The following is a 27,655-nucleotide window of genomic DNA, read 5'->3' on the forward strand; positions in this document are numbered from 1 at the left end:
CAACCTCTAGCCCCTACAAGGCAGTAGCCAACCTCTCCCTTCTAAGGCGTGCCAACCATTTGTGCTTGTTGCATGCTAAGTCGCTTCAGTCATGTCTAACTCTTTGCAACCTATGGACCTTAGCCCACCAGGCTTCTTTGTTCATGGGATTCGCCAGGCAAGAATACTGGAGTGGGTTGCCATGCTCTCTTACAGAGGCTCTTCTTGGCCCAGAGATGGAACCAGCATCTCTTAGGTCTCCTACATTGACAGGGAGGGTTCTTTACCACTAGCACCACCTGAAAAGTCCTGTTAACCCTTCAAACAGCCTTTAAGCAAAGTTGGCCACAATCTTTGCTCAAAGAACTTAAACTGTAAGCAAATCTGAAAAATGTCATGTCCATTTTATAAATTGAAAATAATAGGATTAAAGGCCAGAAATTTGTCCCCAGTAGTAAAGATAAGCAGGGTGCACACAGTCTCTCTGCCTGGATATTAAACATTCACTCTATAGAATTTCATTAAATACATATAAACTTTTAAAGATTCTTTGACATCCCCCAATAGTTTGAGTTGGACAAATAGAAAATACAAAACTCAGTGTTTGGAATAGATTCCACAAAATCGTGAAGTGACTTTTCACCCATCCCTTTCCTGGGTCCTGAGTCACCTTGGCCTTTTTTTTTCTTGACTCCTCAGACTCGGGTTCTACCGTGTCTCAGCACTTGAGTGTCTTCCTCTGGATTCTTTTGTCTGTTCTGTCCTCTTGGGCACACCTCATGCTCTCCCTGCTGAATCACAGCAAAAGGTCTCTGGCTTTGACAGCTGTTTCTGTCCTCCATTATGCTACCATCCCACAGGAGTCTGGAATCTTCCTGATGCAAACCACTTCCCAGGATTTCCACCTCTCCCTCCCTGGAGAGTGTCCAGACAGTGTCTTATGAAGCACTTGGCTTTTGCTCCATTCTCTGAGTTGCTGAAACCATTTCCACACAAACGATCATTTTAGTCTACCTCTTAGCCTTGTTCAATAATCATGGATTTGAGAGACATTTGGGCTTCCTCGGTGGCTCAGATGATGAGGAATCTGCCTGCAATGCAGGAGACCTGGGTTCAACCCCTGGGTTGGGAAGATCCCGTGGAGAAGGGAATGGCAACCCATTCCATTGTTCTTGTCTGGAGAATCCCCTGGACAGAGGAGCCTGGCAGGCTACAGTTCGTGGGTTGCAAAGAGTTGGACACAACTGAGTGACTAACACGCATATAGACATTTATGTGACAAAATGTTTTTGTAGTATTATTCAAATGTCAAAAACTTCAAAGTAATCAAAATGTTCCCAGTGGGATTCTGGTTAAGTTACTGGTGTTAGACCCATACAGTATGTTAGGGAGTTATCAAAAGTAACATTGTAGCAAAATAATTAGTGAAATGAAAAAATGTTTAAAAAAAGGTGTTTAAGAATGTTTAGAGGGAAAAGCAGGATTATTAATAGTAGTTACCTGTGGTGGTTTCAAGGCAGGTGCGCAAATTCTTTGATCTTTTTCTTTCAAGATACATAGCTGAACATGGGGTGCAATTAGTGACCCATCTGTAATCATGAGGACATGGCAGAGGTGGCTATCCATGAGCAGCTGCTAAAACTAGGATCTTTCTTCCAGATCGAAGGGCCAGCAACAAGCCATCACAGCAAACAGTTCCTCAGGACAGTGCGGTAACCGTCTTTTAGGGCACGCAGCCATGTCAAAGGGGTCCCTGTCCACGTAGGGCATTAGGCCCAGAGTCAAAAGCTAGCTCCCACAGCCTCCCTCTGAAGGCGCACAGGTCACTGGCACTGGAGAACTCGTTATTAACCAGACTTTCAAGGGCCATCCACCAAACCCGCCTGTTCTCATTGTCCCCCAGGCAATGACAGAGTCCATGGGGAACACGTCTCTGCAGACAGCATTGTCTGCGATCTTCACTTGAAGTGTGTCCTCAGCGACACGGTTCCTAACAGCCACATCTTGGTGGATGACTTCCCCGCTGGACAGATGGCTCATTCCTCAGGCAATCTGAACAGTCATGTGAACCAAGCCTTGTTGAGACACCGCCCGTGGATTATGGGCCTCTACTAGTTGGCGCTGCCATGAAAACAATCTAAGATTCCCCCAGTTCATGTAAGCCAATATCCCCAAGGGCTTTTCTCCTTCTATACACACCCTGGTGACAGGAAGATTTCTGTGATGAAGACCGCACAGCTTACAGCTCTCAGTGAGCATCATTGTCACCCGAATTTCAGAAGCTTGATCTTTATCCGTCTTTACAAATACTTTCTTTTCTTTATCTGGATCTTTTCCTTTTTTTCCTTTAGCCACAGACTTTATTGCTTGAATATTTGCAACTATTATTCTATACACTTTTAATTTCTTCCAAAACTCTATGCTCCATATTTGCTAGGTCACTTCACTCTCCGTTTTATTCTACATTTCCATCAAGCAGCGTTTCCCCGAATCACAATCTGCCTGGTTGTGTATTGTTGCTGTTCAGTTGCTAAGCTGTGTCTGTCTCTTTGTGATGCCATGGACTGTAGGCCACCAGGCTCCTCTGTCCCAGGCAAGAATTTCCCAGGCAAGAACACTGGAGTGGGTGCCATCCCTTCTCCATATTTGGATCCTTTTCATCTACTAAGATCCCATGGAAAATATGCTCAAAATACCTTATTGAAGTCCATCTTTTAGAATTATCCTCTCCCTGAATATTGCAATATCCTTCACCTGAGCGCTGGCCTCCGAAAGAGTGACACTTCTCAGGTCGTTCTTCTGTCTTCTACCCAGCTTGAGTGAAAATAAACACAAAACACCAAACTCTGTCGCTATGTCAGATACGATATCGTCAACACGGTTCAGAAGTGACAATGCAAAACAATTTTTTAAACAAAAGCATGTTCATTATGCAATCTGAGACAACGTGCAATCAGGAGGGAGCCCGATTATACTTTAAAAGAAAATGCAGTCAGGAGTGAGTCTGGAATCAGAAGCAGCTTTGGTATTTGTTGGACTGTGATCCTCAGCCACTTTTGCCTAAACACACAGAATGGATGGGTCTGGTGCCCTGTGTGCTGGGCTGCAGGCCCAATTTCTTCACACAGGTCAGATGAACTGGGCCCACCACCCCTGTGCTCAGTGGGCAAAGCTGAGTCGCTCTCTTGTCCTCATGGGGCTAGCGGGAGGGACTGACTGAAGACAAAGTGCCATGGGTTACACTGCGGAGGGGTGTGATGCAGGAGAAGGGTGCCGATTTTATTGATGGCAGCCCCATCCACTTCTTCTTCCATCTTCCTGGCTTCCTCCAGTTCTCCTGGATTTAACACCAATTAACCTCAACTTCAACCCCTTACCTAGATTTCTCAAGAATTTCATCTGTGTATAAATAGGAGGAGGAAAAAAAAATAAAACCATGAACCTTTTTTGCTGTGCTCAAAGACTCAGCATAAAAATCCTGTTTTTAAAACAGAGTATAGCACCAGAACACTACACCTTATTCCCTTTCATTTCCTTTTATAATAGTTGAAAATAACACGAGGTGCTTTGACCGAAAGTCAAGCTTGTTCTAGACCTGTTCAGTTCAGTTTAGTCGCTCAGTCGTGTCCGACTCTTTGCGACCCCATGAATCGCAGCACGCCAGGCCTCCCTGTCCATCACCATCTCCCGGAGTTCACTCAGACTCACATCCATCGAGTCCGTGATGCCATCCAGCCATCTCATCCTCTGTCGTCCCCTTCTCCTCCTGCCCCCAATCCCTCCCAGCATCAGGGTCTTTTCCAATGAGTCAACTCTTCTCATGAGGTGGTCAAAATACTGGAGCTTCAGCTTTAGCATCATTCCTTCCAAAGAACACCCAGGGCTGATCTCCTTTAGAATGGACTAGTTGGATCTCCTTGCAGTCCAAGGGACTCTCAAGAGTCTTCTCCAACACCACAGCTCAAAAGCATCAGTTCTTCAAGGCTCAGCTTTCCTCAAGGTCCAATTCTCACATCCATACATGACTACTGGAAAAACCATAGCCTTGACTAGATGGACCTTTGTTGGCTAAGTAATGTCTCTGCTTTTGAATATGATGTCTACGTTGCTCATAAATTTTCTTCCAAGGAGTTAGCATCTTTTAATTTCATGTCTGCAGTCACCACTTGCAGTGATTTTGGAACCCCCCAAAATAAAGTCTGACACTGTTTCCACTGTTTCTCCATCTATGTGCCATGAAGTGATGGCACCAGATGCCACGATCTTAGCTTTCTGAATGTTGACCTTTAAGCCAACTTTTTCACTCTCCTCTTTCACTTTCATCAAGAGGCTTTCTAGTTCCTCTTCACTTTCTGCCATAAGGGTGGTGTCATCTGCATATCTGAGTTATTGATATTTCTCCCGGAAATCTTGATTCCAGCTTGTGCCTCTTCCAGCCCAGCGTTTCTCATGATGTACTCTGCATAGAAGGTAAATAAGCAGGGTGACGATACACAGCCTTGACGTACTCCTTTTCCTATTTGGAACCAGTCTGTTGTTCCATGTCCTGTTACTTCCTGACCTGCATATAGGTTTCTCAAGAGGCAGGTCAGGTGGTCTGGGATTCCCATCTCTTTCAGAATTTTCCACAGTTTATTGTGGTCCACACAGTCAAAGGCTTTGGGATAGTCAATACAGCCGAAATAGATGGGTTTTTTTGGAACTCTCTTGCTTTTTCCATGATCCAGAGGATGTTGGCAATTTGATCTCTGGTTCCTCTGCCTTTTCTAAAGCCAGCTTGAACATCTGGAACTTCATGGTTCACATAGTGCTGAAGCCTGGCTTGGAGAATTTAAGCATTACTTTACTAGCGTGTGAGATGAGTGCAATTGTGCGGTAGTTTGAGTATTCTTTTCCTTGTCTTTCTTTGGGATTGGAATCAAACTAACCTATTCCAGTCCTGTGGCCACTGCTGAGTTTTCCAAATTTGCTGGCAAATTGAGTGCAGCACTTTCACAGCATTGTCTTTCAGGATTTGAGATAGCTCAACTGGAATTCCATCACCTCCGCTAGCTTTGTTCGTAGTGATGCTTTCTAAGGCCCACTTGACTTCACATTCCAGGATGTCTGGCTCTAGGTGAGTGATCACACCATCGTTTTTATCTTGGTCGTGAAGCTCTTTTTTGTACAGTTCTTCTGTGTATTGTTGCCACCTCTTCTTCATATCTTCTGCTTCTGTTAGGTCCATACCATTTCTGTCCTTTATTGAGCCCATCTTTGCATGAAATATTCCCTTGGTATCTTTAATTTTCTTGAAGAGACCTCTAGTCTTTCCCATTTTATTGCTTTCCTTTATTTATTTGCATGAATCACTGAGGAAGGCTTTCTTATCTCTCTTTGCTCTTCTTTGGAACTCTGCATTCAGATGCTTATATCTTTCCTTGCGGATGGTGATTGCAGACATGAAATGAAAAGATGCTTACTCCTTGGAAGGAAAGTTATGACCAACCTAGACAGCATATTCAAAAGCAGAGACATTGCTTTGTCAACAAAGTCTGTCTAGTCAAGGCTAAGATTTTTCTAGTAGTCATGTATGGATGTAAGAGTCAGACTATAAAAACAGCTGAGCAGAGAATTGATGCTTTTGAACTGTGGTGTTGGAAAAGACTCTTGAGAGTCCCCTGGACTGCAAGAGATTCAACCAGTCCATCCTAAAGGAAATCAGTCCTGGGTGTCCGTTGGAAGGACTGATGTTGAAGCTGAAACTCCAATATTTTGGCCACATGATGATGAAGAGCTGACTGATTTGAACAGACCCTGATGTTGGGAAAGATTGAAGGCAGGAGGAGAAGAGGATGACAGAGGATGAGAAGGGGATGACAGAGGATGAGATGGTTAGGTGGCATCACCGACTCAATGCACATGAGTTTGGGTAAACCCCAGGAGTTAGTGATGGACAGGGAGGCCTGGTGTGCTAGGGTTCATGGGGTTGTAAAGAGTCAGACACGACTGAGCCACTGAACTGAACTGAATAGATGCACAGATGTAGAGGAAGGACTTGTGAACTCAGCTGGAGAAGAGGGGGGGACAAATTGAGAGAGTAGCATTGAAACATAGCCACTACCATATGCAAACTAGCTAGCTAGTGGGAAGTTGCTATATAACATAGGGAGCCCAGCAGGGAGCTCTGTGACGACCTAGAGGGTGGGATGGTGGGAAGTGGGAGGCAGGCTCACCAAAGAGTGGATAATATACTTAGGGCTTACTTGTGTTGTTGTATGAGGAAAACCAACCAAGCATTGTAAAGCAGTTATTCTTCAATTAAAAATAAATAAATACAGTCTGAAAACTATCATTCAACACATATGCAATGTCATTAAACCTACATGGGATCATCTTCTCTTCCTAGTTGTTTTTCCACTATAAGTACTTGTAAATGTCATTAAAGGTTTTGAAAATATGATTTTAATATCCACACAGTATTGCTTAATACATATACATAAATAATGAAATTTCAGTCTCGACATAGAAACATAATACCAAAAAATGTTTCCATTCTAAACTAAAGCTTGCATTTTAATTCAGCTTAATGAGAATTCCTCTGAAGATCTAAAATTCTTATGAAAAGTAAATTATGTGGAGTCCTTTTTGCTTTCATCTGTTATACCTTATTGTCATTTATTTCTAAGGACTCTTTGACTTTTGACATTTTGTATTTGACTGTAATTTTTGACTGAGAGAAAATCTTAAATTTAGATATTAACAATGTCAAGAAGTAGTCTTGTAAGTGTGAATCGTTCAGTCATGTCCAGTTATTTGTGACCCATGGACTGTAGCCCACCAGGTCCTCTGTCCAGAGAATTTTCCAGGCAAGAATATTGGAGTGGGTAGCCATTCCTTTCTCGAGGGGATCTTCCTGACCTAGGGGTCAAACCTAGATCTCCTGGGTTGCAGGCAGATTCTTTACCATATGAACCACCAGAGAACCCTGACTCTGCTGTACATGGATGTAAAAATCCTTAAAAGTATATTAGCAAACCAAATTGATGAATACATTAAAAGAATCATACACTGTGACCAAATGTAAGTTATTCTGTGCCTGCAAGCATGATTTATGATCTGCACATCAATCACTGTGATACACAATATGAGCAAAATTAAGAATAAAATCACATGATCTTCTCAATAATTGCAGAAAAAGCTTTCGACAAAGGGTAACATCAATTTGGATACAATCTCTCAGTACAGTGGCTGTACATGGAACATACTAAAGGGTATATAAGACAAGCCCACGGCTAACATCCAACTCAGTGGTAAAGAGGTAAAAAGTGACAGTGAAGTCTGTCAGTTGTGCCCGACTCTTGCCAACTCCGTGGACTCTAGCCTACCAGGCTCCTCCGTCTATGGGATTTTCCAGGCAAGCGTACTGGAGTGGGTTCCCATTTCCTTCTCCAGGGGATCTTCCCAGCCCAGGGATCCAACCTGGGTCTCCCACACTGTAGGCAGATGCTTTACCATCTGAGCCACCAGAGGTTTTCCTGAAAGATCAGGAAAGAACAAGGATGTCCAATCTCACCTACCTTGCTCATCATAGCAGTGGAAGTGTCCTTCCCAGAGTAACTAGGCAAGAAAAGGAAATTAAAGGCATCCCCATCAGAACAGATGAAGTTACACTGTCACTATTCGATTACAACAGGATTTATATGTAACCTTAAAAACTCCACCAAGTAACAACTATTAAAACTAATAAACTCAGCAACATAGCAAGATATGAACCATCAGAAAGAGAACAGAACAGTCCCATATACAAATGCATCCAAACAAAAAACAAAAAAAAAAAAAAACAAAAAACAAACCCTGAAATAAATTTAACTGAGGGGCAGAAATACCTGTACAGTCACGGGCTCCAAGACCTAGAGTCTGGGTTCAAATCCCAGCTCACCCACTGACCTGCAGAGTGACCCAGGGCAAATCACACAATGATCTGAGGCTCAACATATTCAACTGTAAAGTGAACGCAAAACCAGTGTCTCCTCCCAGGGCTGTGAAACTCCAAGGAAATGCTTATTTAGGCCGAGGGGTTGGAGTGTCTCCAGGAGCCTCTCCTTGTATGAAACTCCTCTAGAACTGGGCTCTCCTGATCCTGTGGGCGAGGGTCAAGGGTAGAGCCTGGGAGCGGAACGGGACTGGACAAGGACGAGGACAAACAAATACTAGTTCTGTGTCAATGAGGGAAGCCACCTCCTTTCCAGATCTCAGAGTGGGGCCTGCACCGAGGGCCATGCACAATCAGAAGTGATAACTCCGAACCCCCCACAGCAGGGATGGAGCCTTCCTGGCAAGAACCTTCTCTCTGGTCCAGGCTCCAGTGTGATGTAGTGTTGCTCCCTGAGTTCTCCATGTCTCCACCAGGCAAAGAGCTCTTGGGAGCTGGAGGTCTATTAAACCACAGGGGCCTGAGGGTCAGAATGACACAAGGACGGACAACATTGAAAACTAGCTAAATTTTTAAAAAATGACAGAAGTACAGGCGAGGCAGGGGATGAGAAGCAGAAAGACTGACGACCTCTCAAGCTTTTAGCAGAAATATCTCCACACCAGCTCAGCAGAGCCTACAGGAGGAAAATATAATGGAAAAGCAGGCTATGGATATATCTCTACACTGCTGGACCCAGAGATCCAAGTCCCAATCCACCGACATCGTTCTGCATATCCAGACACCGAGAGGACGAAACACAGACCTTGCCTTAGGAGGTCTCAGCCAGACTTAATATTGGGGTTGTTGAGCATGGTCACATGGTCACTATGGACTCAGACCCTCCTCCATGCTCACATCCTCTGTTCTCACAGAAACATACACGATTCACTACAGAGAACCCTCTGAGGGTACTTGTGTATACCAGAAAATGGCAATGGTGAAATGCAAAGAAAAGACACAGAAATGGAAACATGCCTCTGGGGAGCTCTACAAATTAGAAAAGACCTGAAGCGCTTGATACTTGGCATTTTTAAAAAAGCTTTTAAATATGCAAACCCAGAAAGGACATTTCCAGGAGAAAGGACAAAAGAATCATCCCATTGGGGCAATTTGGTATCCATATGGGAAAGTAAGTTGGATCCCTACCTCACAAAACACCACCAAACCAATTAGAAACATACTAACAACCAAATAGATTTAAGGGACTAGATCTGATAGATAGAGTGCCTGATGAACTCTGGACTGAGGTTCGTGACATTGTACAGGAGACAGGGCTCAAGACCATCCCCATGGAAAAGAAGTGCAAAAAAGCAAAATGGCTGTCTGGGGAGGACTTACAAATAGCTGTGAAAAGAAGAGGAGTGAAAAGCAAAGGAGAAAAGGAAAGATATAAGCATCTGAATGCAGAGTTCCAAAGAATAGCAAAAAGAGATAAGAAAGTCTTCCTCAGTGATCAATGCAAAGAAATAGAGGAAAACAACAGAATGGGAAAGACTAGAGATCTCTTCAAAAAAATTAGAGACACCAAGGGAATATTTCATGCAAAGATGGGCTCGAAAAACAACAGAAATGGTATGGACCTAACGGAAGCAGAAGATATTAAGAAGAGGTGGCAGGAATACACAGAAGAAGTGTACAAAAAAGAGCTTCACGACCAAGATAATCACGATGGTGTGATCACTCACCTAGAGCCAAACATCCTGGAATGAAGTCAAGTGGGCCTTAGAAAGCATCATTATGAACAAAGCTAGTGGAGGCGATGGAATTCCAGTTGAGCTATCTCAAATCCTGAAAGACAATGCTGTGAAAGTGCTGCACTCAAGTTGCCAGCAAATTTGGAAAACTCAGCAGTGGCCACAGGACTGGAAAAGGTTAGTTTTCATTCCAGTCCCAAAGAAAGGCAAGGAAAAGAATGCTCAAACTACCACACAATTGCACTCATCTCACACACAACTTAAGCAATGCTCAAAATTCTCCAAGCCAGGCTTCAGCACTACGTGAACCGTGAACTTCCAGATGTTCAAGCTGGTTTTAGAAAAGGCAGAGGAACCAGAGATGAAATTGCCAACATCTGCTGAATCTTCAAAAAAGAAGAGTTCCAAAATAACCCATCTATTTCTGCTTTATTGACTATGCCAAAGCCTTTGACTGTGTGGACCACAATAAACCGTGGAAAATTCTTCAAGAGATGAGAATACCAGACCACGTGACCTGCCTCTGGAGAAACTTATATGCAGGTCAGGAAGCAACAGACTGGACAGGGACAACACACTGGTTCCAAATAGGAAAAGGAGACCGTCAAGGCTGTATATTGACACCCTGCTTATTTAACTTCTATGCAGAGTACATCATGAGAAACGCTGGGCTGGAAGAAGCACAAGCTGGAATCAAGATTGCTGGGAGAAATATCATAACCTCAGGTATGCAGATGACACCACCTTTATGGCAGAAAGTGAAGAGGAACTAGAAAGCCTCTTGATGAAAGTGAAAGAGGAGAGTGAAAAAGTTGGCTTAAAGCTCAACATTCAAAAAACAAAGATCATGGCATCTTGTCCCATCACTTCATGGGAAATAGATGGGGAAACAGTTTCAGACTTAATTTTTCGGGTTCCAAAATCACTGCAGATGTTGACTGCAGCCATGAAATTAAAAGACGCTTACTCCCTGGAAGAAAATTTATGAGCAACGTAGATATCATATTCAAAAGCAGAGACATTACTTAGCCAACAAAGGTCCGTCTAGTCAAGGCTATGGCTTTTCCAGTAGTCATGTATGGGTGAGAGAGTTGGACTGTAAAGAAAGCTGAGCACTGAAGAATTGATGGTTTTGAACTGTGGTGTTGGAGAAGACTCTTGAGAGTCCCTTGGACTGCAAGGAGATCCAACTAGCCCATTCCAAAGGAGATCAGCCCTGGGTGTTCTTTGGAAGGAATGATGCTAAAGCTGAAGCTCCAGTATTTTGGCCACCTCATGCAAAGAGTTGATTCTTTGGAAAAGACCCTTATACTGGGAGGGATTGGGGGCAGGAGGAGAAGGGGACGACGGAGGATGAGATGGCTGGATGGCATCACCGACTAGATGGATGTGAGTTTGAGTGAACTCCGGGAGATGGTGATGGACAGGGAGGCCTGGCGTGCTGCAGTTCATGGGGTCGCAGAGTTGGACACGACTGAGCGACTGAACTGAAACGAACTGAAATGAACTGAAATGAACTGAACTGAAGAACCAACGACTGAAAGAAAAACTTTACAGAATTTCGAACAATTTTGGATGAAGGAATATCTTTTAAGTTCAGGTATTGTTAATTTACAATAATTTGTTTGTTTAAGGTGTATAGCAAAGTGATTCAGTGATTCAGCCTCTCAGGTGCTTCCTTGGACAAAATTCATTCCCTTTGGGAGGCCCGTGGGCCATGCCCTCAACTCAGAACAGCTAAGAATCCTGAATACGCAAAGCAGCATGTGGTGGTGCTTGTGGGGGTTTTTAGACCGAATAAATTATTCTAACATGATACAAGTACCAAGCCCAGAGGTCAAGAGAGGATCTCATAACCTATCTTCAAACAGAAGGCCCTGCTCCCTTGAATGTGGGTGCGTGAAACAGCGCTTGGGAAGGAAAGAGGTGTGTCATGAATATTTTGCCTGCAGAGGACAAAGTGGTGTGTAGAGAGGATGCGCAGGCACGTCCCAGGACACTGAGCACACGGACACAGTGACTGGACTCTCAGCCCTGCTCTTGGGCATCGCACTGTCTCCACCGCTGACACAGGGGGAGCAACTCACCCGTGTCCTGGAGAGTATGGTCACATGACCTGAACCTGGCCGATCGGTGTGTTCTATCCCTCCTGGCCACCGTGATTGGCTCAGGACTGGTGCGGTGACCAATCGGGGCCCAGGGCCGGGCCTCTCGCTGGAAGCAAGGGAAGAGGAGCTCGCCTTCTGCCAGAAGGGGTGGGGCTGGGTGAGGTCAGGCTCCAGCAGTGGGAGGGGCGTGAGGTCAGCCTGGGGCAGTTGGTGACCTTCCTGAGCCCATGAGGGCAGAGCTGCTGGCCTGAGAATGAGGCCGTTGCTGAGCCCAGGGGTTGAGAGCGCCGGTTCCCGCTGTGGTCCCGGAGCTCCACCTGAAACCGGAGGGAAGCGGTCTGCCTGTGAGTCCTCTCCTGCTTGCCTGTCAGCTTGTTTGAACCATGTTGGGTTTTCTGTCCAGCTGGCTAAGTGGAGACCCTGGAAATGCAGCTGTGTGGGTTTTGGCTGGCTTCAGGGAAGAAATGCCAGATGACACTTGGAGACGCCAGTTTAATCTGGATTCAGGTCGTAGCTCTTGAAAATGAAGTGAAAGTCCCTCATTCGTGTATGATTCTTGCGACCCCATAGGCTATACAGTTCATGGAATTCTCCAGGCCAGAATACTGGAGTGGGTAGCCTTTCCCTTCTCCAGGGGATCTTCCCAGTCCAGGGATTGAACCCAGGTCTTCTGCATTGCAGGCAGATTCTTTACCAGCTGAGCCACAAGAGAAGCCCATGACTACTGGAGTGGGTAGCCTGTCCCTTCTGCAGTGGATCAGGATTCCCAACCCAGGAATCAGACCTGGGACTCCTGCATGGCAAGAGGATTCTTTACCAGCTGAGCTATCAGGGAAGCCCAGTATCTCTCTCTTTTTTTCTTTTTTTTTTTTCCCACCATGTTGAGTTTATTATTCCAATGGCACTAATACAGCTGGAGGTGCTCAGTGACACTGTGCAGGCGGGGTTTCCTGCCTTCTAGCTTCTGTCCAAAGAGAACATCTACCCGCTTGTTTCTTGCCCCTTCTGGAGGAAAATCCACTAGGGGCCATTTACCCAAATAAACCTCTTAATGCGTTTATTTTTAACTTTTTGACATTAAGTTTCCCTCTCAACAAAAAAGTATTGGTTGTCCCATCCCCTCCCCCATTCCCACCGGCCAGATAAGTCCCTGCTCCGAGGGCACTTGTTGCCCCTAAAATCTGGAAAGAAATATCGAAAGAAACAGCATCAAGTGTTCATGTTGAGTGATGGCACGAAGTGGGCCCCAGAAACCTGTCAGGCAGAGCATTACTGGGTCTGGACAGCCTCGAGGTGTTGTGGAGAATGTGGGGGCTTGTTGCTGTGGTCACTTGTCCCTGGGCGCAGGGGCCGCGCCAAGTCCCACCCAGTGGCAGGCTAAGCAGAGGCCGCCTACAACTTGTCCAGGAAGTTGTCCAAGGCTGGGATCCCTTCCTTCAGGCCTTTGCGCTTGCGTGTCTCCGCCACCACCTGACTGGGGCGGCTGGTGTTGTCAAAGGGGTCACCGGGCAGGATCTGCCAGTGGTTGAACACACACTGGGGGAAGGCCTGGCCACCCGTGTTGGACCTCAGGTCAGCGGTGAAGCCAAAGGACTCATTGACAGGGAGGTAGGCCTTCACAACAAACATGGGAGTGCCGGCCACCTGGGTCTCCTCAAAGACGTGGCCCCGCTTTCTGTTCAGGACACTGTAGATACCACCAACCACGTGTTCCGGACACTGGATCTCCACAAGATAGATGGGCTCCATGAGCCGGGGCTGGGCAGTCAGCACACTGGCATACAGGCAGTGCCAAGCTGTGGGGATGATCTGGCCACCCCCACGGTGGATGGCATCAGCGTGCAAGCGTCACATCATGGACGTCAAAACGCACGCCCCGCATATTCTCCTCGCACAGCGCCCCCTCCTTGGTGGCCCACTGGAAGCCAGCCACCACACTGTCCTTGATTTCGTTGAGGTACTGTACACCCTTGGTGATGTCCGTGAGGATGTTGGGGCCCGTGCCATCAGGGCCGAAGCACCAGATCTTACGGGCCTCAGCCACGTCCCACTCGTACTTCTCAGCCAGGTAGCGGGCCCGCTGCTTGAGCTCCTGGCGTGCGGACACCTCGCCCTTGTCGATGTCCTCAGCCCGGCCATCAGGGAAGGGCCGCGCCTTCATGTAAAGCCTATTGTGCTTGTTGGGGGACTTGGACAGGCAGAGCACGTTCGACTCCTCACTGACAGTCTCCCGGTACGAGACAACTGCGTCAGATTTCTTGATGGGGATGCAAGCAGGATCCTCCTCCAGGTCCTTGAGGCAGATCTCCAAGTGCAGCTCCCCAGCCCCCGCGATAATGTGCTCCCCGGACTCCTCGATGATGCACTGCACCATGGGGTCCGACTTGGCCAGCCGCTTCAGACCTTCCACCAGCTTGGGCAGGTCGGCCGGGTTCTTGGCCTCCACAGCGACCCTGACAACAGGGCTCACGCTGAACTTCATCACCCGCATGTTGTGGGCATGCTCGAAGGTGGTGATGGTGCCAGTCTTCACCAGGAACTGGTCCACGCCCACCAGACCCACAGTGTTGCCACAAGGCACATCCTCGATGGGCTCCACGTAACGGCCCATCATCAGGATTGTCCTCTGGATCGGCTTCAGGTACAGGTCCTCCTTCTTCCCAGGAGTATAGTTGGGTCCCATGATGCGGACCTTCAGGCCAGTAGACACCAGCCCTGAGAAGACCCGGCCGAAGGCGTAGAACCGACCTTTGTCAGAGGTCGGCACCATTTTGGAAATGTCCATCATGAGAGGGCCTTTGGGATCACAGCTTTTAATGCCCATGGCTGCCTCATCGTCTGGGGGACCCTCATACAGGAGCTCACAGCGGTACTTCTGGGCTGTCACAGGGGAAGGCAGGTGGATGGTGATCATCTGCAGCAGGGCGTCCCCAGCAGGCAGCCAGCGGCGCATCACAGCCTTCAGAAGTGGTTTGCCCTCCTTGTCCTTATCTTCACTGTCCAACTTGATGTCCAGTTTTTCAATTAGTTTTGCCGTCTCCTCTTTCTTGAAGTTCATGATTGCATCAAACACCTTGAAGATTGGGTCCAGGATGAGCTGGCAGAACGTCCGTGGCAGCTTCTTGCCATCAGGGCTATTGGCTGACTTGCTGAACTTGCCAGTGGCTGGATCAAAGCACCGGTCTCCCCACAGCTTTTTCATCATGTCCTCCACCTTCTTGGCCCGCTCAGCAGGCCCTAGCTGTCCCTCGCCCTTGGCGGCAAACTTGGCCACATACATCTCTGCAAACTGCTTCAGGGTAAAGGCCCAACCATGGAGACCAGATCCAAAGCCAACAGTACCAAGGACGGGGTCAATCCTGATGTTGCCCATGGGGCCGCTCTCGCCCTCGCCGTAGGTAGAGATAATGACGTTGACATTCTCCACGATACGCTGGAAGGTTTGGTAGAGCTCCTCAGGCTCCAGCTGCAGCTCAAGCAGGGCCCGGTCCATCTTGTTCATCATCAGCACTGGCTTGATGTGCTCAGCGATGGCCTGGCGCAGCACCGTCTCTGTCTGCACACACACACCAGACACACAGTCCACCACCACCAAGGCACCGTCAGTGACACGGAGTGCGGCTGTCACCTCTGAGGAAAAGTCGACGTGCCCAGGGGAATCAATGAGGTTGATGAGGAAGCCAGAGCCATCCTTGCTCTGCTTGACGAAATTCAAGTCGTTCTCTGAAAGCTCGTAGAAAAGGGAGATGGCCGTTGACTTGACGGTGATGCAACGCTCCTGCTCGTCCTTCCGGGTGTCAGTGAAGCGGGTCTCCCCAGCCCGGGCAGAGGCGATGATACCCGCCTTACACACCAGGGAGTCTGTCAGAGTGGACTTGCCATGGTCCACGTGGGCAATGACAGACATGTTCCGGACGTTGGCCTTCTTGTCCATGATGGCCCGGATCTGGTCTACTGTGAAGTTCACCATGGTGGCGGATGGCGGTGGATTCTCCCAAGCAGATCCGAGCGAGCTGGGTCGCGCCGAGCAGCCCAGTATCTCTTAAGGCCAGCTATTCATTGATATCTCGTAAGGCCAGCTATTAATTGTAGGATTCCCCTAATTAGTCTTCACAGGATTAAGGTAGCAACTTGCTAAGGTAGCAATCGATGTCTTTTTTCTAGAGGACAAAACTGGGGCTCAGAGAAGCGGGTAACAGGTGACACAGCTACAGCAAGGAAGTGTGCACCTAGACAAACTCCCCAGATCCTGCTGTTAGAACCCAGGGAAGCCATATGGTGTGGCTTGTCCATGTGACAGGGGCTAAGGCACCCAGCCCACACTGGATACTGTGGGGACCTGACTTGGTAACTGCCGTCTGGAAGCTCTGAGACTCACAAAAGCAATTTGCACTGAAGAGAGGAAGGACACCTCCCTTCATCCGCCCCGCCACACCCTCCGGGTTCTCCCATACCCTGCCCCCTTTCTCTTGCTTTGTGAGGGAATAAGAGTCACACTCATGTGACCACATTGGCTGTCCACTGTTCACGAGCTACCAAGTGGAGCTGCTACAGGAGAGGCCATGAGCCTTTGCCCCTGAGTACCTCTCTTTCCTTTGCACCATGGGAGCCCTCCTCCACACCTGCACACCAGAGGCCTTTTCTGAGACACGTAGGGACCCTCCCTCAGTTTGCAACAGGTTGCCTCCATCGCTGTCCTTTCAATGCCTCCCTTGAAACTCAGCTCATGAGCTCCTTTGTCTGCATCGCGGCCCACCTGGCTGCCACGGGAGGGACAGAGCTGACAATGAATCCAAAGCTCGAATCTCACAGCCAGGAATCTGTGTATAAAGGACCTGATTATTCACGCTGTAGAGGCTGTAGTAGGTTGCAGGGATCCGTAACCAGGGCTTAGGCCAAAGTGACTCCACAGCTGTTTTAATGCTTGGGGAGGGTTCTGGCTATAGTGTGGGTGGGGTGAGTCTCCTGAGGTTGTGAAGGCCCCCTGTGTGCAGGTTCATGGTGCAGAGAGAAGAGAAGGTGGAGTCCTTCCCTGGAGGTGGTCACAGCTCATGGGCGAGCCAGACAGGCAGGCAGGGCTCGATAGCACCTGAGCTGCCTTCATGAGTGAATGGTGTGGGGGCAGAGGAAGAGAATCAGGTCTGCTCCCTTATGTGGTGCCCAGGGCAGGCTGTCACCAGACTAAACACTTACTATGGTGATGACCATCACTGCTGTGTGCAGAGGGTTTACATTGGTGTGTGTCTACATCTGAGCAGTCAGGCCGTTGCTAAACCACACTGGCCATGGGCATTGCCTCTCCTTAGAACTTGATATGTTTCGTCTCTTCCTTACTGAACATTCGTTGCCAAGAGGGTTTTGGGGCCACAAGGATGTTGGCTTTTTCTCTAGCTTTGTCTCATGAGGGATGAGTTTCTGGTTGTTGGTGTGGTTTGTTTTTCCAGCTCCCTTGCTTGGCTTATTTTGTGACTTTGTTTCTGCCAGAGGAAGGGCTTAGGATCTGGCTTCTGGCTGAGATGTGACACTTACCACAGCAATGCCGACCTGGAGATCATGACCACATTTGCCAAAAGGGCTTTGTTTTGCAGAATACATCTCGAAAGTACCTACACTGTCCTTTCAGATACGCAAAGGCTATTTGAAATGAAATAAAAAACAAGAATTCTCAAGTTGACTCTTAGAATATGCGGGGAATCAGAAAAATCCCCTGGAGAAGGGAAACACTACCCACTCCAGTATTCTGGCCTAGACAATTCCTTGGAGTGTATAGTCCATGGGGTCACAGAGAATCAGACAAAATCGGATGACTGAACAACAACAGCAATGATGTCTCACCATTTGTCAAACAGAGAAACCAGCAGTATTTGCACGACTGTGTGCATGTTCAGGTGCTCATTCGTGTCCAGCTCTTTGCAGCCCTGTGGCCTGTAGCACCCAAGATCCTCTATCCGTGGAATTTTTCAGGCAAGAATACGGAAATGGATTGCCATTTCCACCTCCAGGGGATCTTCCCCACCCAGGGACTGAACCCAGGTCTCCTGCATTTCACAATCTACACTGGCTGGCGGGTTCTTTTCTGCTGAACCGTCTGGGAAACAACTCATTACATCACTGGGTTATTCTAAAGTACTTCACTTAGAGTCTGGCACTCGGGAAGTTCTCACTGGTGATGTGAATATTCAGTCATGTATCATTATTGCTCATATGATAATGGAATGGCCACGCTCACAAAGGAGAAAGAAGAGCCTTTCCAAGTCCAGTTAAATCCTTCACCACACATATCTTCTTTAAATCTTCTGACTTTGAAATAAACATCAGGCATAAAGACATTGGTTATGGCCACCAGGAAAGATCGAGTTCTACTAGTAAGTGACGAGGCTTCTTCCAGTTCCAACATGCATGTGTTGTTTCCCCGGCATCACCCAGCACTTCTGTGACAGCAGCTGGGGGTCCTGCAACTTAACTCATGTGGACCCTGCCTATCTGGGGGTAGTTCCAGACCCCACAGGTTAAAGGCCCAGCCCTACAAGACTCTCCCCCGACTCCAGCCATCATTTGCAAGCCCAGATTGTCACCTGCGCTCTGACCCGCTGGCTACCCGTTCCGAGGTTCTAATGACTTTGGGTTCTATTAATTTGTCGAGTGGTCACGGAACTCAGAGAAACATGTTGCCTAGTAGATCACAGCCTTATTGTAAAAGGTAATAAACTCAGGAACAGCAGATGGAGGGGGATACATAGGACAGGGTGTGTGTGGGGGAGGCATGGAACTTCACCCTCTCTGAGCCTCACTTTCCCCAAATCTGCATGTGTTCCTCAACCCAGAAGCTGTCCAGACCCTGTTTGGGGATTTTTATGGAGGAGTCATCACACAAGCACAATTGATTAAATCAGTGGCTGTTGGTGATTGCTTCAAACAGAAGCCCTTCTGGCTTTCCCAGACATGGTCAGGGGAGGAGGGGGGCAGGGGAGGGACCGGAACTTCCAATCCTTAACCATGTGCTTAGTTGCCCTGGCAAGCAGCGCCTCCCTTTGGAAAGGAGGCACTCTCCGAAAAGTCACCTCATTCACCTAACAAGAGACACCTTGACTGCTCTCCCCACTTCGGTAATTGCCAGAGTTTTAGGAGCTCTGTGCCAGGACTAGGGGCAAAGACCAAAAATGTATTTCTTATTATTAATAGAAATCACAAGGTCACGGTGACCCCAAATTTCAGTGATAATTTGGTTCTATAGCCTGAAAACTTTTTAGCAGTTGAGTGGGCTTTTTAAAAAAAAATTGGGGGGCCACACCTCAAGGCATGCGGTGATCTTAGTTCCCCAACCAGGGATTGAACCCATACTCCCTGCATTGGAAGGCAGAGTGTTAACCACTGGTCCACCAGGGAAGTCTCTGATTGGGCCCTTTTTAGGTGAAACTGTTATTGGCATAAACTAAATGGTTCAAGATTTCAAAAAGCTGGAGCTGAGCATGAGCCATCTTCCTGTGGTGTCTTCATATCATTACCGACTTTTCCATGGCCCCCGCAACCCTCAGCTTTCCCCTGAGATGAATCAGTCCCCAGGAAGCCTGTTGCCTGCCCCTGCTCGAGACCAGAGTCTATTCAGCGGCCACTGGGCACAGGCAGCGTGCGGGGTGTGTGCGGGTCCACACCAGCCTGAGTAGTGAAGAGATGTCAGGGAAGACTCATTCCCGGGTGTGCTCTGATTACAAGAAGTGAGAAGGTTTGGGGAACAAGATAGCCTCGGAGAGAGCCCAGCCACACTACCTGGCCCACTGTGAGGCAAAATTGGGGCTTCTGCGTGCTTCCCCAGGGAGAAAGAAATCCATGGACTCCATTGGATACTCAAGCAATGACCCCCAAAAGATGAAGAGTCTTAAAGTGGGATTTCTCAGCCTTGGTATTGTTGGCATTTAATATCTTGCAGCATTCATAAATGCAACTGAAAATGTCCCCAGATGTCACCAGTGTCCCCCGGGCCCAATCATGAGGGCCAGCTGGACAGGCTGGACCAGGAGCAAGGATGAAGGAAATGAAAGTCGCTCAGTCATGTCTAACTCTTGGCGACCCCATGGGCTATACAGTCGATGAAATTCTCCAGGCCAGAATACTGGAGTGGGTAGCCTTTCCCTTCACCAAGGATCTTCCCAACGCAGGGACCGAACCCAGGTCTCCTGCATTGCAGGCAGATTCTTTACCCGCTGAGCTCCAAGGGAAGCCCAAGGGAAGCCCAGAAGCAGGGGTGGGGGGATGCAAAAGGACAGTAAAGCAAGAGCAATGGGGGCAGATAAGCAAGTCTGCCCTCCTGAAATGTCTGCTGGCCTGGTCGTCTGCAGTTATGACTGGGCAGGGTGTGGAGGGCACAGGGGCTCAGAGGTGTGTGACCCCCTTTGCTCCCCCTGAGCCAGCAGATGTGTGAGGCTGAGCCGCCTCGAGGCAACATGCGCTTTGAGCCCCACACAGATGGGGCCCCTTTGTGCAGCGTGAGCCTTTCTCCCGAGTCAGGAGGTTTATTGTTGAGAAGACATCCCGTGATGACCGGGGGAAGACTGGCCTGGCTGAGGTAGCGGTCGATTGGTAGATCTTAGGGACACAGAACATTGAGTGTCCCAGGTGGGGCTTCTGATACCGACGACCACAAACTGGGGTGGCGGGGAGGCTTAAAACAATACTAATCGATTCTCTCCCAGTTCTGGGGGCCAGAAGTCTACAGTCAAGGGTCAGCAGGACCGGGCCCCCCGACCTGGGCTCTGGAGGAGCGTCACTCCCAGCTCTTCCCATTTCTAGGGCTCCTGGGTTTGTGGCCACGTCCCCCCAGCCTCCGCTTCCTCCTCACATGGCCTTCTCCTCTCTGTGTGTCTCTCCTCTTCTTATAAAGACACCCATCATTCTGCATAAGGCCCACTTAATCCACTGTAACCTTATCTAACTTGATTTCCTCTGCAATGACCCCATTTACGAATAAAGGCCCCCTGGCAAATATGGGGAGTTGGGATGTGGGTGTCTGTTTTGGAGGGCACCATTCACCCCACCACAAAGCTGAGCCTTTACACACGAGCAGTTATCCCAGGAGTCGGGGGAGCTCACGCAGGACCCCTCGAGTACAGCCATGGGTGGGGGAGGCATGGCGTGTGGTTGGAGAGCTGAGCAGGGCAGGTGGTCTGGTGGGGACCAAGCCTTGGCCTGGCTGCCTCGGTGCAGGTTCCCGGGGTGTGCACGGAAGCCCCTGAGGTCGTCAAGATGCAGGTTCTGACTTTTAGCAGGTCTAGGAGTGCCCCACAGTGCACCTCTCACCTGCTCCCAGGGTGTGTAAACTGCTGACCCTGGTCCATGCTTAGAGGTGCGAGGAGCATGCAGGCCTGTTTCCCAGGAACTGTCAGAAACTTCCCCAAGGAAAGCCCCCACGTCCAGTGTCTATGCAAGTCCCCAGTCCCCTGTCCAGTGCCCCAGATGTACCCCAGACAGAGACCCATACACAGCACTGGGTGCCTGGGTCAGGAACCCAGTGGAGGGGGAAGTGGTGCGTCTGGAATAAACGTGCTCATAACTTTGCGTATAGGATGGATGGAGGCTGAGCCTGGCCAACTGGCTGTGACCACAGGTGACCCACTTGCCCCCCGACCCTCCGCCAGGCACCGTGGGCCCAGAGGACCTCAGCTTAAAAATTGCTTCCCCAGCCACCCACAAGAGGGGCCCTCATTGTCAAATCAGGCCCCTTGATCCAGAGACGACCCCCGAAGTCAGTTTCACACATGAGGGTCCAGGAAGGGTGTCATGTCAGAGACCCCTGGGACAGCAGACAGGATGGAATGGTAGGAAAAGGTCCTGGAGGCAGGTGGCCCAGGCCTGCCTTCTGCAGGAGCGCCTCTTCCGCCCATTCCCCACTGCTCTGTCCCTCCGATGGCTGTGGGGTTAGCGGCCAGGGTTCCCAGGAAATGGACAAGAGCAGCTTGTGGGCCAACATGTTTCCTTGTAACTGAAACCCATCAGCATTTTTCAAGTGCAAACTCAAAGCCAGGGCATTATTTATGTCCACTGGTAATTGCCAAAAAGTCCACACAGGAAAATCCCGGCTGTGTACTGGGGGTGACCGAGGCCCACACCTCCCTGATGTTGAACTTGACTCCGGATTTGGCAGAATTGTTAAGGCCACAGACATGTGAACCCTACAAGGTCAGTTTGCTTTCAAGCTGCCGTTCAGGGCTCGCCACCGCACCCCACGGCTGGCAGGCTGTAGTTTCTCCTCATTCCTTCCCGGAGTTGGTGTGGGCCGGGGCGGTATCTGTTTCCCGTCTTCATGGATATTGCTTTTTGAAAAGCAAGCGAGCAACTGCCTGCTGGAGGATGGGAGCCACCTCCACACCAGACTCCAGGATGGCTGGTCAGGCGGTAAGGGTACCTGAGCTCCCAGAGAGGCTCAGACCCCACACAGCCCGTGTGGCCATGTGTGCAGGTCCAGACCCAGCCTGGCCACTTCCTGGAGGCTGAGCAGCCTCAGGCAAGTGGCTTCCCCACTCGGGACCTTGGTTTTTCCACCTTAGAATGGAGGGGCTTTCACCTGCTGGGGGGTGGGCAGGGTTGCCATGGACACGGGACAGGGGAGAGGGGCATGTTTCTTGCAGTTTCCAGCTGAGGCTTTGTGGGCATGAGCTGGTGTCTGAGACAGTTCCCAGACTTGGCTAAGTGTGGTGATGAGCATGGAGTTGGGGAGTGGGGGTCCCTCCTCATAGCCTGGACATTGGGGTGGGGGTTCTCGACTTAGAGGCACCTCAGGTCTAATTTCAACAACTCCGTATGTAAGGATAATGCAGCAACAGATGTTCTCAGGGACTTGTCAGCCTGGATGCAAAGCCCCATCCCCACCCCACCTTCTGTGGGCATCCTGACCTGGCTTGTGGTAAAAGGGTCAGATCCCTTTACCAAAGGAAGGAACTGAGGCCCTGAGAGGTGGGGCAAGGAGATCAAGGCCACTGGGCCCGACAGGGGCAGTTGAACGTGGGTGCTGGGTTCTCACGTCAGACTCTTGGCCCTGAACCGTGAGAACTGGACTGTCGGGAGGGCTGAGTGCCAAAGAATTGATGCTTTTGAACTGTGGAGTTGGAGAAGACTCTTAAGAGTCCCTTGGACTGCAAGGACATCAAAGCAGTCAATCCTAAAGAAAATCAACCCTGAATATTCATTGGAAGGACTGATGCTGAAGCTGAAGCTCCAATACTTTGGCCAACCCGTGTGAAGAGCTGACTCATTGGAAAAGACCCTGATGCTGGGAAAGATTGAGAGCAAGAGGAAAAGGGGGCATCAGAGGATGAGATGGTTTGATGGCATCACGGAGTCAATAGACATGAGTCTGAGTAAGCTCTGGGAGGTGGTGAAGGACAGGGAAGCCTGGTTTGTTGCAGTCCATGGGATCTCAAAGAGTCGGACGTGACTTAGTGACTGAACAACGACAAAGTGTGGTCTTCAGCCTCCATCTCACTCCTACCCCCAGGCTTAGTGCCTGTGCCATGAGCCTCTCCTGCAGTGAGGTGTCAGGGGCCATTGTCTAGTCCCGAAGCTATTCATATCTCTATTCATCATTCCACCATTGCACATTCATTTCTTTGGCTGTAAAGTTTTTATGTCTCTTGAGTCTTAAGTGCTGAGGCTTTTCTACACCCCACCTGGCTCCCTTTGGGCCTCTCTTGGTTTTGTGGAAGCGTACTTGTTCTAAACTGGAGAAGGAAATGGCAAAGTTATCAAGTGAATTCTGGACATGTTTTAAGAGTCTTGTCTTTAAAGTTCCCCAAGGATGGCTCTTCCCTGGTCCCAGGTAGTCGGGCTGAAATCTGTGCCCCTCTGGTTGCGGTTTTGATGTCCTCCCATGTCTCTAGGCTGGTTGTGTGCCAGAGTCGGCTCTCTCTGGCTCATCGGGAATTCTGCCAGCCGGGTGTTAACCCTTTGGTACATGAAACAGGCCACAGCGGGAGAATTTACACCACGGAAATTGGCAAATGATGCAGCTGCAGATCAGGGTTCCTTCCTGGAGAGCAGGGGGTTGGGCAGGGGGCTGCATACATTATCAGCATGCCCCTGCTGAGTGGCCACGTGTCTCCTTTTCCTGAAGAGGCCAAGTGTCTTCAAACGCATCTATTGTATTTTTACTTCTCGTTATGACACCTTTTTATTTCTGCTCGTTCTGTTTGGTTCTTTTCCAAGTTGGCTGTGTCATTTTCTTTAATGGTTTCCTGTCCTTGGCAGGACCTTTCTATCTTGAGGTTCATTTCTCTAAATGAGATGAGCTTAGCTGATTTATTAGACTTATTATCCATCAAATCCTCTCAGAATCCCAAAGCTGAGGGGGTCACTTCTGCTGGTTTTCCTCTAGCTGTCTTTCATCCTGGTGTGCCTGGCGCTCTTCCACAATGGCCACCACCCTTCCATAACCCGTGGGGCAGTTCCCAAGCCTGGGAAGAAGGTGTCCTTATCTGGAAAGACTTGGCACTTGCATTCTCCACTCATCTGAGGGTGTTATGGATAGGGTCGCCTAGAACCAAGGTCACGGGCTGACATGCCTGGACCCACTGGGGTCCTCACCTGCTCCTTCTCCTGCTCGGCACCAGAACCACCTTCCTTGTCATTCCCGAGGCTGGAGGAGGGAGGTCCTTTCTGGGTCACCTGAAAGTGTCGTCTCCTGGGAGTCCAGCTCCATGAGGAGAGAGGGGTCTTCTGTTGGACTCCTCCTCTTGGGCAGTTGCTCCTCTGGGTCTTCTCAGGTCTTCAGCAACTTTAAGGCGTGACACGTTTTAATTGTTTTTGTTTTCCATGAGAGGGTGGATCTGAGTAACCTACCCACCAATCATCAAAGCAGAACTGTGAATGAATACATGTGTTTTATTCCTTCAAGAAGCCAGGCCTTAGGAGCCAGACCCTATGCCGAAGCTGAGGGGTAAATCTGCCCCAGCCGGTCCTGCAGCCCCAGCTCCCTCAGAGACTGCGTTCTGGGTCCTGGCTCACTGAAGACAGTCAAGGGTACCATGTCCAGGATGTGGAGAAAGCATGCTTATGCCAGCACCCCATGTGACTGCTCCTCCTGGGCGGTGCTGACGTGGTCAGCAGGAACCACAGAGCAGAAATGCCTCCCTGCAGACCCTTTCCCAGGGACTGAGCACTTTGCTGTCCGCTTCGGGAGCCGTCCAGGTGGAAGGCAGGCGTGAGCGAGTCAGGGTCAGCCCCTAGTGGCGGTCCCAGCCTGGCCCCTCGTCCACGAGTATTAAAATGAAACCAAGGATGCTGCCAGAGGTTGGGGAAGGACCTCAGGAGCATCCTCGGCCAGCACATAGTAGGAACTCAGCAGGACTGTGCCCCCGGCCCCATGGATCACTCAGCAAATATCCTCAACCAAGGCTCCTGTGAGATGACACGTTCAGGTGACCCAGAAAGGGCCCCTGTCTTCCAACTCCGGGAACTGGAAGGAGGGTGGTCCTGGCGCTGATCAGAAGGAGGGGATGAGGCCCACCCCACGCCAGACGCTCTCCCTCCCGGGGGGCACGTCTGTCACCTAAGCAGAGAGACTCAGCCTGGAACCAGCCTTTCAGCTCACACCCACGTGGGACCCCGGTGCCAACAGGAAGAGCAGGCAGGACCCAGGGCTGCCAAGAATGCACCCGGTCATTAGGGACAGACCAGCCATCACGTGCCTTGAACACATTCGAGGAGAACACGGCCTCTCCCACAGAGCGGCCCTGGCATCAGAGGCCCTCCGAGTGGTGGTATTATCCTTAGAGCTGAGGAAGCCGAGGGCACAGCGGGGAGGTTGACCAGTCCCCTGTGGTGGTCAGAAGTCCGACCCAGGCTTCCCACCGGGGCTCTGCGGCTTCCTGGCCCGGCGGTGCTCGGAAGCCGTCCTGTGTGTCCCTGCCATGTACACACGCTCCCCACAGCTCCTGCTGGACCGTGAGCCAGTTGGGGTGCACACACAAGATGGCGTGGAGGTGCGCCCACCACCCTCAGGCCTGAGACGTGGCACCCGTAATTCCCTGATGGCAGTGATGGGGCCCTCTGGGGTGGGCGGCAGCTGTGGGGTCAGGGTGGGTTGGGGAGGTGTGCTGCCCGGGAGCCCTCCTGGGGGAGCTAAGGACCCCAACTTGGCCTCATTGAGGCCAACCTTCCAACAAGCTAGGAGGCTGCCCTTCAGCGGAGATGGGTGACTGTGACATCCAACACGCCGGCTCAGGCAGCCGTGGGGATGAATAGGGGCCCTTGGCATCCTCGACCACCAGGAATCCCTCATGGGGACGTTTTTGCTTGTTCTGTGATTCCGTTCTTCCTTCTAAATGGAAAGTGCCGGGAACAACTGTGGTGAGGTCGCTGTTCCTGTGAGTTGAGCCGGGAGTGGAGGTTTAAACCAGTGCAGTCTGTGCTGGGCGAGCCTCCCCTTCCCCTCCCCCACCTCGGAGGGCACAGTCCTGGTCACTCTTCTGGGCCTTCTTGGCTCTTTAGGAACTTTAAGGTATGACATTTGTTATTTCTTGTCTTTGTCCAGCACTTGGCGGTGGTCCACTGCAAGGGCCCTGACCCTGTCCTCTCCCCGAGCCCCTTGGCCTTCCCACGCCCACGCCAAGGCTCGAGGCCCCTGCGGTTCTGTGGCCTCCAGACTCCCCACCCGAGGGGCCAGTCCGGCCAGAAGCCACCGCTCTGGGGCGTCCTGCTGGGGGAGGGGACCGGCATCTTATGGTTTCTTCCTGCCGGGAGCAGACTGCTGTCAGGCCAGGCACCAGGGTTTAAAACATCCTATATGTGTAAGAACGAGGACATCCCACACGTCCACCGAGTCCCACGACCCTTTCCCAATCCTGCCAGATGTTTTTCCTGGAGGGACCCTGTCGCTCACGTAAACAGCTGAGCGTGTTTTCCCAGGGATGTGGTCCAGGCACTGCTTCTTGACCAGCATCGAGAGAAATCTCCATGGACTCGGAGGAATATATTTTGGGTCTTTGCATGTGGCTGAACACAGTGCACAGAAAGAAACGGGAGCTGTAACAGGAAAGACGGGGTTGGCCGTATGGGGCCATCCGTGGTCATTCCCGCTGCCCCATGTGGTCAACCCCGCGCCCGGGAGCCCCCAGGCTAGAGGCGTTGCTGCCTCTTGGGTCTCGGTGCCTCACGGCTTCCTATGGTAGGGGAAGCGGCTTCCAGCTTCCTTGCAAAGAGAGTCTGTGCAGGGGTGGTCTTAGCGGCCTCAAGGTCGTGGAGAGGTGGCATAGCCCCAGCCACGGGGTTGGGCGGGGGTGCTGAGAGCACCAAGATCTCCCCCCAACTGTGAAGCAAGTCACGTATGGCAAAGATTTGCAGAGAAGCAATACATGGTCTCAGAGAGGCTGAGTCAATCGCCAGACACAACACAGCAGCAGACCGGGACTCCGACCCCGGTCGTTTAAAGCACGGCTCCCTCCAGTGCCCATCTGACCTGCCCTTTGAGGGCAGCGGGAAGATCTGGGCTTCCCCGGCCTGAGCGCCCATGCCTGCCTCCCCTCTTCCGTGCTGGGATATGTCCCTTCCCAACCCCATGCGCTATGTCTCCTGGCCCTGGGCTGTCATGTCAGGCTCCAGGCTCCCTGCAGGAGAGCCCCACGCCCACCAGTACACCTTGGAGCCCTGCTCATCTGTTCCCTGTGCCCAAATGTCCTGATCCTAACTGTCTTCTTGAGGCAGCCTTAGGACTGAAGTCCTAGAGCCCTGCTTCTTCGAAGCTCCCTGCACCAAGCCCAGGGAGGCTCTGCCCGGTGGCCTCATGACCAGTACGGTGGGCTGAGTGGTCGCCCCGAAAGCCATCCATCCTTCTGCAGCCTGCAAAGGTGACCTTAATCCGATGAAAGATCTCAGCAGATGGAAATAAGTTACTGACCTCTGCACCAGATCACCCGGGATGCATGTGGACC

At 50.2% G+C, this 27,655-nt stretch overlaps 2 pseudogenes; both read right to left on the minus strand.

Annotated features, from left to right (window-relative positions):
- The window catches only part of LOC128066593 (elongation factor 2-like), a 320,034-nt pseudogene that overhangs the window by 240,278 nt on the left and 52,101 nt on the right, over positions 1-27,655 (minus strand).
- LOC128066591 (elongation factor 2-like) lies at positions 12,934-15,760 on the minus strand (annotated as a pseudogene).

This window comes from Budorcas taxicolor, chromosome 21, assembly GCF_023091745.1.
Source record: "Budorcas taxicolor isolate Tak-1 chromosome 21, Takin1.1, whole genome shotgun sequence".
In the NCBI taxonomy this organism is placed as follows: Eukaryota; Metazoa; Chordata; class Mammalia; order Artiodactyla; family Bovidae; genus Budorcas; species Budorcas taxicolor.